General features: G+C 46.1%; 1 long non-coding RNA gene across 1 annotated transcript; it reads right to left on the bottom strand.

Annotated features, from left to right (window-relative positions):
* Positions 1-396: 396 nt before the first annotated feature.
* On the bottom strand, positions 397-8,058 carry LOC144172757 (uncharacterized). The gene is made up of 3 exons (XR_013323093.1): positions 7,975-8,058; positions 3,951-4,004; positions 397-591 (listed from the first exon to the last, which is right to left on the bottom strand). It is a non-coding gene; the product is annotated as an uncharacterized LOC144172757 (long non-coding RNA).
* Between the last annotated feature and the right edge of the window lie 7,740 nt (positions 8,059-15,798).

The following is a 15,798-nucleotide window of genomic DNA, read 5'->3' as shown; positions in this document are numbered from 1 at the left end:
GGTTTCGACCTGATGGCTTCTCTTGTGATTTTTCCCAGGTGTCAAGCGAGACCATAAACCTTTTCCCATTCACACACACCAACCCACCAACCCACACACACACACACACGCACACACACGCACACACACCCGCACATATGTATGTGTGTATATGCATATATATATATACACACACACACACACACACACACATATATATATATATATATATATATATATGCATATACACACATACATATGTGCGGGTGTGTGTGTGTGTGTGTGTGTGTGTGTGTGTGTGTGTGTGTGTGTGTGTGTGTGTGTGTGTGTGTGTGTGTGTGTGTGTGTGTGTGTGTTTTGCAATTTTGTTTCTGTGGGGTACTTTGGTACCTATTGCGAAAAATTCACACGTTTGGTAGAAGAAAATGTTTTTTTCTGTTATATCATTGATTACAAAAAGCCTTCGTCAGGAATTCATCGCATGTACGCGGATAATTTCTTCGATTTTCAAGCCGCTTCAATATCTTCGCGCATTGGGGTCAAAGTCGGCTCTTGCATCACTCGTGTGCTCCGCCATGGCGACTTGTCCAAATACAACAAGTAGAGTCGCTACTGCAAAAAAGAGACAGATCAACATTGCAATGCATGAGTAAATGTGTTGCAAAATTTTTTCGTGTTTATATGCCAAAAAATTGGGTTACAGTTCAAATATCCAGAAATCTTCGTTGGTGGACCTGATAATCTTTAGCTAGTTTGGTTTATTTTCGTTTTTTATACCTGTAAATAACTTATACCCTTTCAGGGTCCCTGTATACGTACTAAACTTTCTTGTTCGGACACTTGCTGCTTGGTATTGCATTGCGCACAGACTTTGCCAAATGAGAAAATACTGCCCACATGGTATATTTCAAGCTATTTGCAAGTTAGAATATACACTCTATTTTCCGAGGGAATTTTTGGAAACAGAGCTGCTAGGAATATAACCACCGTGAGAAAGAAGACTCCTGACGGCACCTTCTTTCTAAGGGACTACAGAGCATATCCACCTCTCTCTTCTTTTTCATTGATTGTCTTATTGTTAAAGCTGTTTCCTTAGTAACGAGGTGTTAACGTGTGTCACGCAGGAAAAAATGGAATATATTCACACTGTACTACTGAGTTTTTTTTGGAGGGGGTAGGAAGGAAGGCAGCCTACCATTGTCCCTGAAGAAGAAAGTATATTACAGCTGCTTCTTACAGGTACTCACCCACGCGGAAGAAAGCTGGAGGCTCACTAAAAGGGTTCAACCTAAATTGAAGACGACTCAGCGAGCAATGGAACGGATGATGCCAAGTGTAAAGTTAAGGGACAACAAGACAGCGGAGTGGGTCAGGGAAGAAACGCGTGTTAAGGACGTATTAGTAGAATGTAAGAAGAAGAAATGGGTGTGGGTAGGGCATGTAATGCGAAGGCCCGATAACCGTTGGTCATTAAGGATAACAGAGTGTATCCCTGGAGAAGGCAAGGGTGGCAGGGAGCGGCAGAAGGTTAGATGGGCAGATCAGATCAAGAAGTTTGTGGGGATAAATTGGTCGCTGTTAACACAGGACCGGGGTAATTGGAGAGCTATGGGAGAGGCCTTTGCCCTGCAGTTGGCGTAGATACGCTGATTATGATAATGATGATGACGGTGGTGGTGGCGGAAGTGGTGATGACTGAGGTAATTGTAGCTCTGACGTAGGCAGCAGGTGCACCTAAAACTTTGTTAGTTTCCAGTGGTAGCTGCCTAGGCTATATTTTCCGCTTTTCTCCTCTCCCACCTACATTGTAATCTTCTTTGGGTCACCTCTACAGCCGTGACGTTTACAACCCCTGTGCTACCCTTACACCGGAGGGCTTAGGGAAGCCAAGAATTCCTCGAATAGACCAACAAACTAAACATTCAAACGCAGTGTGCCTAATTGTTTCTGTTTTCTTTCTGCAGGCCAGATATCCTCTATCATTGCGGGTATATTTCACCAAAAAGTTGTCCGTTTTCAAGTTACGTGCTCTAGCCTCAAAAAGAAAAGTTATAACTGTTTTCGCTTTCTGGCAATAAATATCAGGGCCTGTACATCTTTAACGCCGTTTTATATTCCATTGTTTTCCTCCATCCACATCGTTTCTCTCTGGTTCGCCTGTTTTTTGTTATCGCGGCTGTCTCTGCGTATCCACATTTCTTTATACTTATATTCGTTGACCTTCCTATCCATAATAACCAGTGATTGCCCAATAATTTCATGGAGATGTATATAGACCCTTTATCTGTCCGCTTCCTGTGATTGTCTCTACCTAAGACCCCCCCACCCCCTACTATTTCTCAAGACATATATTACCTTGAGCTTCTCAAACCTCAAACAACGCACAGCTCCTATTTCTCTCCACTGCTTTGTTAGTCCTTTTATTACCGGTGCCCTAAGCAAAACGTTCTAGTGATCTCATGTTTATTTCAAGGCGTGGTAGCACGTCCGATTTCATGCAGAGTAGTGCAGTCAGGGAGGTTATTCCCGGAATCATTACGCACTTCTAAATTAGCCTCCACGACTTCGTTTTCTGTCTATCCACTATGAGCTCCATGCGTTATGATCACTATATTTCGCTTTCCTTTTTAAGCTGGTATTCATGTGTGGTTTATCTCTCTGATGCTGTAACTTTAAAATGCTCAGCAAAACTGCAATTCTCCCCAAAACAATCTGGTAAGACCCATTCAATAGGTGGACAATACTTGTGTTACATTAAACAGAACGTTCATAAATCCCATTACTTATTACAAGAAGTTACCAATTCAGTGGAAATTGAGACAGACAGCTGATGTATGTGCTTGAGGCAGACTGACTGTGGGGTTTAACGCGCCGACGCAACACATGCGATGAGGCGCGCCGGAGTGGAGGGCTCCGGATTAATTTTGACCACCTGGGGATCTTTAACGTGCGCCGAAATCTCGTACACACGGGCGTTTTTTGCTTTTTGCCTCCATAAAAAAAAAGGGCCGCCGAGGCCAGAAATCGAACCCGCCACCTCGTGCTCAGCAGCGCAACGCCTTAGCCACTAAGCCACCGTGGCGGGTGACAGAGATAAAACCTAAATTGTATTGAAGTTAAATAGGACGTGAGTCTTCAATTATATTTCATGGGCTAAACCAATCTACAGGTAAACTCGTCTGAGTTGCCCCTCCTGTATGGCGAATTTGGAATTAATGCAAAGTCCGGGCAAGTTGTTTTCGTTTCAGTTGAGGTTCGAGATAGCGATCTCACTTGGCCGCATCTCGAAAAAAGCAGCCTCCTAGATGCCTGAGAAATTAATGACTAGGGCTTTCTTGTGCCCGGAATTTGTTTCATTCCGTCAACGCAGACGCTTGGAGGATGACGACAAGCCCGCCCATAGAGTGCTCCGCATTTAAAAGGTCCTGTCGCAGCAGAGCGCGCGCCCAGCGCGCTACTATGGTCCCTAGAAATAATGGCGGACACGGGCGCGGCCGGTGAAGGGCGGATCAGCGTCAGCCTGGCCCACGTGACTCGCCCACACTAGCCCAAGTTACTTTGAAATGGGTAGGTCGCATGTCATGCGTCAAACAACAGCCGCACGTCAAAGCTTCACCGGTTAATCATCTGTACGAGTTGCATTGTTACATCTTTAAACGTACATTTTCACTTTACCTGCGACTAAAGCTGAAGGTGCATTTTGTAAGAAAAACAAACTTTCTATAATGAGCTCGCCAGTTGCTGCTTGAAATCAAAAGTGTAGTAAAGGCACATTCAAGGGATAACGTCATCCTAATTATCAAGTGCAATGTCCGGATCTCTGTGTTTTCTCGGCTATAAATGCAAAGACTCGGAAAAACGTAGGCTTAAAATTGCTTAAAACTTATACTCGCAACAACCAACGAAGAATTAAAAGCTAAAACAAGAGCGCGATGCTCGTATATTACTTAAAAATCGCGTGATGTTCTTACCAAATGCAAGAATGGAGACTACTACTCCAGCATATTCCGCCATGGCTTAGATATCTGAAAAATATAATAGCGCGAAGGCATTTGTATTGAAACGCCTGCTCATACAATCTCTATATCGTAGCGCAACACCACCTAGTAACTTCATTTTATTTGGTTAACTCTACTTTAGGTTTAGTAGAACGACCACTACGCTTTGACACTCAGTGGAAAATGCAAAAAGTCGAGCTTTCTCTGGGACGAAACCTGGGACAGTCACTTAAAATAGAATATTAAATTATTTGTCGTGTTATCCCTGAAGTACGCCGTAAAAGATGGTAACACGGAATTATACTCGCGGCTTCGCCCGAATAGCGGTTCTCGCCGGGAATGTATTTTAAGTCTTGCAACAAAGACATTCTTTCGTGCGAGTTATGAGTTGAGCCAACGCACTTCAACTAAGCACAACATTTCCTTGTAAAACCGCTACCGGAAAAATGTATCTTGGTAGTGGAATAGAGGCACCATAGTAAAGCGGTGAGTTCTGTCCATTTCTGGAAAGTATTTCTCTTGTATCGTACAGATCGCACTCAAACTACAACAAAAAATATTGGCATTCAATCTTAAAAAGACACGTACAGGAACACGAGAGGAATCGTAACCGCTTCGGCCTGTCCTCGATTCATGGTTTGCACTCAGACGATCGGATTTAATTATCCCTTCTGTCGTAAGTACGACCAGTGTTGACGAACAACTGCCGTTTTGAAAAGCAAATTCGGACGCCAGTCATTTTGAAGGATCCGTCTGAACATTAAAACGTTGGAAAGGCAATTCAATTATATCAGTTCTTTCTTTTTCATTTCTCTAACTGCAAAAGCAATATTACAGTCCCGGTTAGGCTGCGCTTGACTGCAGACACAAAAATGTCGGTCGATCTGCTGCTGCTCGCGTTCTTTAAGTTATTTCTCCATTTTGCAGCAAAAAAAAAACAGATTTATACCAGCTCGACCTGTGTACACTGATTCCGGCAGAAACTTGTAAAATCTAACGTATCCACCAACTTTTACGCTCATTAAGTGTGTTTCAATGTATCCCAATTTTATTAACGTAAAATAGATGCTGCCTCTTTTCAACTGAAAGCAAGCCCTACCACAGTTGATTATCAGATTTCAGTGCCACGAGGTAGTAGAAATTACTAGTCTTCTCCTATGAAGGAAGCAGACTTCATGATATATTGTCGTGTACTCTACGCGAAAAGCCAGAAGCGTTTTTGGCGGCACGTTCACGTACCCCAAAAGCTTTCCAATGAACAGCCGCAGTACAAGTCCATTAGTTTAAAAAAATACTAACGCGCATGGTAAAAAGAAACCGTAGAAATAAATTACAAATGCAGTACAGCGAAGCGTGTTTAATTACAGCAAGCCAGCAATCCAATACAGTACTGGCCGGCTCGGACGACCAAAAGAAATTAACCTAAGCTAACACACTGTAATGTGAAACCATGGTAGGCAAAATTCACCGCAATGCAATTTTCTCACGGTGAATTCCCTGGCCTGCCATCTTTCGACCGAATAATTCCAGAGCCTCTACATTACATTCTTTTTTTGTATGATGCACATTGGTTTGGAAGTCAGAATACCTTTGTTTAAAGTACCCAACAGTGTGAGAATGCAGCAAGCGAGACCACAGGGACGTACCCAGCGGGGTAGCCCAGGGGGCCTGCCCCCCCCCCCCTTCCCCGCGCCACCTCTATTCTCTCCTCGCACACATATTCTAAAGCACCGCCTGATAAATCCTGGGCTTGATAGCTCTTTGAGGTGTTTTTTTTTTTCGAAATGAGCGAAATCCACCTAACGTGAATGTGAGAAAATGTGTTTGGTATCGGACCTAAATGAATGTGTTTGGTATCGGACCTAAGTGCAATACAGTCAAAACTCTTATATTACATGTTTTACATGACATCTAGGGAAAATGTATGGCGACAAGGGATTAAGAATTCTGCGGAGAATTTCAGCAATATTAGGATAACTTCAGGTTTGGCTCGTACTGAATTGAAACAGTCAAGTTCATTCTTATGAAAACTATTGCAATTGACTTTCAAGAATGGCACGATGGAGTTTTAAGTAAAAAAGGAAATAAACATTAGCAACAGCGCTTCAAGAACAGTAAAACTATACATGAAGAGCCAGTGAGTCTTCTTGGCAGCACTAAGATCTCTTTCCGAATTGTCCCGTAGGGTACTTTTGGGCATGCCTCAAGACAATCAGGAAGCTCTTCAGTGCCTTGCCATAAATTTCCAATAAGCTTCACAATAAACCTGCTCATATCATCTTCGTCACCTTAATGAAGTAGCTCATACCCACAGAGAGGGGTATTCGCCATGGCTTGTAAGCGGCGTCTAATTTGTTAGGTACCTACATAGTAAATATGGGAGTAATATTGTGTATTATAACCAGATTTACTCCGTCAGGACGACGGAGACGTGAGGAGATGACAGTTTCACATCTCTCAGTTTCATTTCGTTCTTCGGTCTGCGTTATCGTAGACGTGTCGCGGCAGATCTCTCGACGATCTCTTAATTGCTGCCTGGACTCCTAATAAGCCAGCTCCCGAATGCAAAAAAATTATCTTATGGAAACACCCACGAAACAGCCCGAACAGTCACGCCAAAAGCTAAATCCCATTGGGCAGATGTATTTGGCTCATTTTGATCCGTGCCACAGCAGGATCTGGATCATTTTCGATACGCACTACGATCTGCGTAGACGTTAGCAGGGCATTATCTCAACTTTTTCTTGCCATAATTTTTCTAGAGAAACGTTTTTGGGATTTTTTTTTTGTCAGTGCAGTCTCATCTGACCAAGTTTTGCTTTTCGGATTTCGGCTTATTTAAAAAAGCGCTTCATTTGGTGGTCAACGTTAGATTTGGAAAAAAAACACGCGAGGTTTATTTTCTCCGTTTACACGCAAGCCAGTAACGCTGTACACTGGCTTTGTGCTCTGCTGCCGGCCTGCCACTTGTCATTCGCTGCAATCCCTTTATCCTGTTCGTCTGCAATCGGTGCTTGGGTCCTCTCGCACAGGCGCAGCTTATCGTTTGTTTCGCCAGGGCGTCGCATATGCTTTGGTGGAGAAGAAAACTTCTTTATTTTTCCAGAGCTAACTCAACAAACCTAACTCAACAAACTCAACTAACTCAACAAACAAGACGTCTTTATTTTACATTTTCACTTAAGGTTAACTTTTTCTCGGCAGTGTCGTTCCTGCGTTTCTTCCTATGGCGAGTCCATTCGATCTGGTTCTTTGTTTGCCAAGTAAGGGTACGTGTATCTTTTTAGATACACCTAATTTGATTGATTGATTGTGGGATTTCACGGGTTGACTATACTTACGCGATGATGCGCGCTGTCGTGGAGGGCTCCTGATTAATTTGACCACCTGAGGATCTTTAACGTGCGCCGAAATCTCGAACAAATGGGCGTTTTCGCTTTTCGCCACCATCACAGAAGGGGATACACTGAATGTCATTTCTCTTTGCAGGTTTACGCTCCTTTATGGCGAACGCTGGGTGTTCATCGTGTTTCTACTAGTAACGTTCGGTACCCTCGCCCGCCCCCCCCTAATCTGCATAGAAAAGTTACCTTGGGTTGCCCCCCCCCCCCCCCCCCGAAAAAAATTTCCTGGGTACGTGCCTGCGAGACCAATATCGGCTTCGGCGCTTTTTTGGAATCTTTTTTTGCAAGAGAAATTAGCCAGTATGCTTTCATCTTTCCGTGGGACTAAACAAAGGCGTTTCAATGGGAACTTCGCAGACCAAGCTTACGTTATTAAACCAGATCACCGAAATCCGAATACAGCATTTGAAGCTGACATTGATTGCCACAAAAATAATCTGGCTTCCAACACTAGAAACAATCATTACCAGGAGCAGAGCAGGAGTGCAATATAAAAAAAAACTGCGGTGTTTCTCATAATAAATATTTCTTCAGATTTACAAGCAAGGTTGATGGAACATGCCGTTCCAATATTGTTAGTGAATCATGCTTACCGAAGGAACGCTTGCCACGAGGCACCCTGGTGATGGGATAGGCGTATGGGGCTGAGGCCGTGTTTTTATATACGAGCAAGCTGCCCTGGACGTGGGTAAGCGATTTCCGGCGAGGACTAAGCCGGGTGACCTTAACTGTCAGCCCGTCATCCTTTCGTATTAGCAGCTGGTGGGAGCTTGGTTTCAAAAATCGATGTGGCAAAGCTATGGGGAATATCCGAAACATGAAAGAATAACGGCTTCATAGAGTACTAACATTTTGTTCAGCGCAATTCTCTCTCCTGTACCCGTTATTGCTGTATGCGGAGTTTTTGTTTTTTTTACTATGGAGTATTTGTATAGACATATTTCGATTTTTACGACTGTTTTTCTTTTTTTTTTTTGCTCCTGTGTCACTGCAATCGCTATGCTTAATTGTTCATCTGTGCATGACAGTGTATATTGTTCCTAGCCCACTTTTGAAGTCGAACAACTCTGTATAATGGAGACAAAAAACGGAAACAGAACATTGATTTTAGGGTTTAACGCGCCGACGCAACGCAGGCGATGAGGCGCGCCGTTGTGGAGGTCTCCGGATTAATTTTGACCACCTGGGGATCTTTAACGTGCGCCGAAATCTCGTACACACGGGCGTTTTTGCTTTTCGCCTCCATCAGAAAAGCGGCCGCCGCTGCCGGGAACGGAAACAGAACACTGCAACTGTCTACATTGCGAGCGCGGGCCCTCAGGCACCTTTCAAGTGATCTTTACGGCCACTTCTCGCCTGGGGGACCTCCAACTTCTTGTTGGAAATATAGGTTGAATTAAATTGAATTGAAATTGTGGATAAATGTGAACGACTTGGTTGACACAAGCGGACGTAGCGCATGCGGTTACGAAGACGAATGTGTATTTTCTCTTTTGCAGATTTTAAAGCGAAGCTTTCATCGTCCACCTGATGAGGTCCGCCCGCGAAAACGCACTGCAATGAAGCGCACTTCCTCTGACGATGATGATGACCATGTGTGAAGTGCATAAAAATTTAAACGTTTCACTGCGAAGCTTGGGACAGCTTCGTTAGCTCGCCTCCGCTAAAGGTTGATGTGCAGCAGAGGGAGGACGTGACGTAGGCAACCGACGGCGCGACGTATATAGGCCTAACGCCGTGTTCTGAGGTGAGCGTCGACAGCCGTTGCCCACAGCTTGATGTACGATGAGAAAGACGGTGCTATGCACGGCTTAAGGCTTCCAGCTGCAGGTCGTTCAGCCGAACAACGCATTTTGAGGTTTAGGACGTTAGGCCTAACATCACATTTTGGAGTTTTAACACCTTTGATTGGCACCCACTAGAGAAAGTACTCACGGTACACCAAGCAGAGGGTACCTATTCACGCCGTCGACCCAAATGTCAAACGTTAGCCCTGGAGAGTGTATGCCCTAGAGTTGCTGCTGTTATTGTAGAAAAATGGTACAAAGCTCCAGAGTAGCCCGTACTGGCAGTGTGGGATTCGCCTACCAAAGAATCCATCACGAGAAAGCTTCGCGTTCGAATATCCTTGTCGCTAGACGGAGGGGCGCTTGATTTTTCAAGTAAACTTGAATTGTAAATTTGCAAACGTTAGTTCCCCACACGAAAAAATATCTGGCTTTGTGGATGGATGTAAAGTGCTGCCGCAAGCTTCCCTTGCCGGGAGGGGCCACAGTACAGTAGTGGCTCATGCTTGCTTTATTCTCGAGAAGCAGTTTTGACGACGCGACTTCAACATAAAGCTGTTTCCAAAGAGAAGATCTTATAAAGAAGCTACCGCGCTGGAGGACCCAGGAAATATCGTGGTGCTTGCTTGCCAGATGACGATGAAGAGCGTGACGATAACGGGCAGTGTAGCTGTATAGTTAAGAGCCACGGATGGTGCTGGCGTTCACACTATTTACCCTATGGGCAGAAGGGGCCCCTGGGGCCGCTAAAATGGCAAAGGGCGATTGCGACATAGTTTGAGGCGCCTGAAAAGCAAATATTAAGGCCCGGGGAATAAACGGACGAGTATGTCCTGAACTATGGTATCCACACGGTTTTTCCGCGGATCAGTATCCGTAGTAAGGTAAGAATTCATGACAGCAAGGAAACGATTGAGAGGGCTTTTATTTATGGTTAGGCTGGTTCGAGGAAAGGTAACAGACCGGAAGAACTAACAGGCACTCATCACGGGAAATGAAAGCAAAGGTCACTCCATGGGGTAGCAAATAGATTCGGTGGAGGCGTTTGCCACGGCCAAGATGGGGGATCCCAACCCGAAATGGGCAAGGCCCGCCGGTACCGTAGCTCTTTTACGAATGAATGGCCAAGCTGGCACCATCAGCCCACCACCGTCGACAATGCTGTCTGACAGCATCGAGGAAATTTTTATGTCCTTGATGAAATAAATGCGAACTTAAGAACACTGAAAGGATTGGATCATTCGTGACAGTGCCAACATCCATAACGATAGTGTCAATGGCTGGTTCACGAAAGAAACTGATATCACGTGCTTATGAGACGAATTCTGAATATAAAATCGTCTGGTGAGCACATGGGGTGTGCGCGGCGTTTCTGCTAACCGTATGTCAAGCATCACAAGGAGCTGGTGCGATGACGTGCGGCTTCTCAGGCTCCTGGGGCCAAAGCCTCCTCCGCCACGTGGACACCGTCGACGGAGAACTGCGAACATCTCTGTCCGGCTCACTCCCTCTTCCTTATTGCCAAGGAACAATCAGTCGCGGTCCCAGACCCGGTCAAAATTCTGCAGTAGTACATCAATGGGTGGCACCAACACAAACCACGGGAGCAGGGCCAGCATCGCTTCTGCCACTGCTTGCGCCGTTCTCTCCTACAATACAAACCAGCGCATACATACCTATAGTAAGCAGTCGTCATGCCAAAACTGCGAGTACTTGGAGAGTAAATTTGATGAGATATGTGCCGAACTAGCCGAGCTTCGCAAGTATTGTGAGCAAACGTCCACGGCTCGCTAGACACTTGTAACTCTGCCATGTACACTTCTCAGCCCGCGCCACCCACCACACCTCTTTCGCTTGGCCAGGAGGCCAGTGCTTGCCCAAGCACTGCAGAAATTCCAAAGATTCAAGGACAGGAAAAAGTAGTTTCCTTGAGGCCAATGCGAATGTCAAAGCCCAACCGAGAAAGAACTGCAAACCGGATGCCTCACATCTGTTACAACTCTGCTGCGCCAGATTATCACACACTTTCCACCAAAATGTGGACATAGTGCTCGCCTAAGGGAGCCCGCCACTAAATAAGCCGTTCACATTGATGGACAATCAGCCCGTATGACCACAAATTATCGAAAACATAACTCCACACCCGTGTGTAGAATTTAGAATGTGCCTCATTTCGCAACAGCAATCCCCTAATCTCCTAATTCCGCGATCCTTGAAAGCCAAGAGCATACTCCTGTTACCAACACTTTACAAGCCAATCGGCAGTAGGGTACCACCATAGTACTGCAACTGAAATGTCGAAAGACAAAAAACCAGGCCCGATCACTCCAGCAATAGCCATAAATTGCGCGCCCACCTCTCTTCACTATACAGACATTCAAGATTGGGCGGCTGCGTATTTGTAATGTGCTACGACCGTCCCTCAGGTCACCATCTTTGTTGCGCCGCGCTTTCGTATTCGTCCTTTTTTTTTCACTTGCAGCTTCTTAAGTCACCGCGCTTGCAGTCTCGTCTCTGTGTGTATATCATTACCACAAGTTTTAAAATCACAAAAGGTTAACTTATATTACCTCGTTTTGTTCACCAATACCTTGCCGCGTTTGAACTACAACATTTAGAAACCACCCACTTTGCTATGTTAGGCTGTAGGTAAAATCTTGGGACCAACTGCCCCACAATTCTAAGGCAATACAGCTGTACTGAAGAGCCAAGTTTGCCCGGCGAACACAGCACCCGGCGCGACAGACCCGCGCAACTCTGGGTTGGTCCAGCCGCGCCGACCACCTACAGCGCCCGTGAACGTACCTCAGATTCTAAGACGGCCGTACGAAATTTCGCGCGGGGACACATCTCCTTCCCTGCTCGCCAAATTCTCCTATCCCGCCCTCCTCCCAACAAAATCATAATCCTGCACTGGACCCCCGGTCACGTGGGCTTTGGCGGTGCGGAAACGGCCCACCTGGCCGCTCGAGGACTCATTTACCGAGCACCAGACGTGGACGTCTCACAGCACGGCGCACGAAACGCTCGCGAACCCCTGCTTACTTTTAGCGACATTACCACACATTACCGCCTAGAGCGGCTAGAACTACCGCTCCCTCACACGTCTCTTCCTTCACCCTTGGACAGATTATGGCGACAATTACAGACCCATTCCCTCCCCACCAGACACGTCCTCCACCACATCTATCCCACATTATATCCCCGCCCAAACTGCCCGGCATGTGGCGCTCGAGATACCACGCCACACGCCATTTGGGAATGCCCCTCTTTACCCCCGCTCCGTTTACCCAACCCTCCCACTACCTGGCTGGCGGTGACCGCGAGCTCCTCGCCCGAGCTACAGCTCCTGACCGCCACTAGGGCTCAGAATTACCTGGCGCGCCTCCCTCACCTAAGGGACACTCGCTAGGACTGAGCCTCGTCAGAAATAAAGTTATTCTCTCCCTCTCTCTTTGCGAGAACGTGTGTCACCGCCTTGTTTGCGCGTATATCGACTGCATACTGCAACGAAGTCACGCAGAAATGTTATATAGTAGGGGCAAGCAAGCCTCCAAATGAAACGCGGCGCCGATAGAATGCTGACACCTTGCTGCCGAGCCGTAGGTTGACACAGCACGGAAGGTTGCGTTCTTTGCATTCTCCCGCGGAATCCTCTTCTTCTTTTTTTCAGATAAAAGCCGTGGTTACTGCTTCTTGAAAATCCCGTAGTAAAGAAGCGAAGTACATGCTGCTGTGATGTGTGAGCAGCTTGTTGCGGGCTGGTTAGCAGGCTGATAGCAGGCGGTTTACATGCACATATGTGCGCATGGAATTTGTTCCGAACGAGTGCCCCTAAACGCAGCGATAACAGCGTAGTTTATCACCCAGCGGTTCTACTCTGCTTCATCTAATATTTCATGTGCGTATATCGCCGTATTAAACACGTATAAAAACGTATGGGACGGACACCTATTGCGTTGAGAGAGAGAGAGAGAGAGATAATCCCCTTTTAGTTGGAAGTCCGGTTTTAGCGTGGGGAAGTGGCGTTAGCCCGGAGCGCCGCCGCGACTTTGAGGGCCCAACCGTTGACCAGTTCTTGGCGGTCGCGGTCCGAGCCCCTCATCTATAGTATAGCATAACATCACCGTCTCTTCTTGCAACAGAAACTACGAAATTGTTGTCTGAGCCACTGAAAAGCTACCAAAGGCTTTTTACCAAAGATAACACGTGCAACAATCAAAGTCGGACATATATGAACGCAGGAAGAAATTTTCGCGCTCGAAGAGGAGGAGGAGGAGGTGCAGGAGGAGGAGGAGGAAGAGAGGAAGAGAAGGAGGAGAAAATTTGTCTATCCCATTCATTGTGATTGCGGTCACTCCGACACCAGTGAGGGGTGTCCTCAGGAAACTAATTTTTTTTCCCGAGACTTTTCCTGCAAAGGTGTTAACGCTAATGAAAGCGCTACTATTTCTTTCTAACAGAGATCTCACGGCGGACGGGTTAGCGTATTGGCGGTGAGCGCGACCACGGGCGGCGCTGCGAAGCGCGCCTCCGTGACGTCAGCTTAGGGTCTCTCGCGTTTGTCGTCTGCTTCACTCGGGCTCGCTCTCCGTGCTGTTTCGTTGCGCTCGGTTGACGTCTTATGCTTGTTCGCACCAGATTTTGCGTGTGCGTAACTTTTTATCATAATAAAACACTTTAAATTACATACACCAGCTGAAGGTGCTAATTAAAGTATAGTTTTTGATACCGCTCCGGAAGAAACATTGCCGGCGCCGCCCCAGGTTTTGCAAAGCCGGCCCTGTGCGGAGCGCGAAGAGTCGGAGTAAGCGTCAGCTTCAGTGTTTAGAAATCTTTAGAACAAAGGGAGCCGCCAGCTGCTAATAACCGACAACAGCTAAAATGCAAGACCAAAGCAAATACCAGGCCTTCGGGGCTGTCGGATTTAGCAGAAGGCATTACGATTCCCGGTAGTAATATGAAAGAAAAAAACAGTTTTTGCAACCTCGCCGAACCATCCAAAGTATGATGTCTCATCACTTTACGTTCTAATAGCATGAAAGTATGCCGACACGCATTACGGGCCGCAAAACCTGTAGGTTGAGTTACAGATAACCCACTGTGTGCTGGTTTTATAATAAGCTTCTAACCAGTATGGAGGTTTATTGAGCAAAACGAGTAACGTCTACGGTAAAAATACAGTAGCACTATGTTTGTTCAGACCTGGAGGGAAATTCAGTACATTTCTCACAGCCTTACCTCCCCAATATTCAGATATGCGTCATAGGAAAACTGCGCTCAAGAGTACGAGGTGGAGGAGGAGGAGTTGGAGGAGGGGATAACCTAATTTAACAGTACAATCGAACTGATTAATTGGCCAGGTCCTCCGTCCAGGACAAGAGAGCAAGATTAATTTTCTCCGATTCATACAACGCCATCCCGAGTAGACTAGGATTTGTTTCTTACGCCTGGAAGGGTTGGCAAGTAATAAAGAGATTTTTGGAAATATTCATCGGTTTCGATTCTTGTAATATATGCACGTATACTATTTATTACATAGTCCTAACATAGTCCTAGCCATGCGTTTTATATTCTGGGAGGTCAGTTTATAATCGTGCCCCGTGGTTCCTTCTGCTACAGCCAATCCCAGTGAACAAGGACTCGAGAAGGCCGCCAAGGCCTACGTGGAACGTCGAGTTCCCTGTATCTGTTAAGTTCCATATTCATAATCATCATCATCATCAGCCTATTTACGCCCACTCCAGGCCAAAGGCTTCTCCCATTAATCTCCAATTTCCTCGGTCCTGGGCTAACTGCGACCAATTTCTCCCCGCAAACTTCTTGACCTCATCTGCCCATCTAACTTTCTGCCGCCCCCTGCAACGCTTGCCTTCTCTAGGGATCCACTCTGTTACCCTCAATGACCAACGGTTATCTTGCCTTCGAATTACATGCCCTGCCCACGTCCATTTCTTCTTAATATCTACTATGATGTCCTTAACACGCGTTTGTTCCCTGACCCACTCCGCTCTCTTCTTCTCCCTTAATGTTACACTATCATTTTACGCTCCATTGCCCGCTGAGTCGTTCTCAATTTAAGTTGAACCCTCTTAGTGAGCCTCCAAGTTTCTGCCCCGTAGGTGAGTACCGGTAAGATGCAGCTGTCATGCACTTTCTTCTGCAACGACAATGGTAGGCTGCCATTCATTATCTGAGAATGCCTGCCATATGCACTCCAACCAATTTTATCCTTCTCATTATCTCTGCCTCATGGTTGCGATCCGGGGTCACAACTTGGACTAAGTAGATATATTCGCTTACCAGTTCCACTGCCTCGCCACCGATCTCAAACCGTTGTGCTGTCCCGAAGTTATTGATCATTACTTATTTTATGCATACCAATTTTCAGGCCCAAGGTTCTACTCTGTTTGTCCAGTGCTGCAAGCATACTTTGCAATCCGTCCCCCGAGTTACTTAGCAAGGCAACGTCATCAGCAAATCTGAGGTTACTGAGGTATTCTCCATTAACCCTTACTCCCACCTGTTCCCAATCCAACGTTCTGAATACTTCTTGTAAGCATGCTGTGAATAACATTGGAGAGATTGTGTCTCCTTGTCTGACACCCTTCCTTATAGGTATTTTACTGC

Source organism: Haemaphysalis longicornis, unplaced genomic scaffold (genome assembly GCF_048455015.1).
Source record: "Haemaphysalis longicornis isolate Haplotype H1 unplaced genomic scaffold, Haemaphysalis longicornis Haplotype H1 scaffold_26, whole genome shotgun sequence".
Classification (NCBI taxonomy): Eukaryota; Metazoa; Arthropoda; class Arachnida; order Ixodida; family Ixodidae; genus Haemaphysalis; species Haemaphysalis longicornis.
This window is presented reverse-complemented; position numbering and strand designations above follow the sequence as displayed.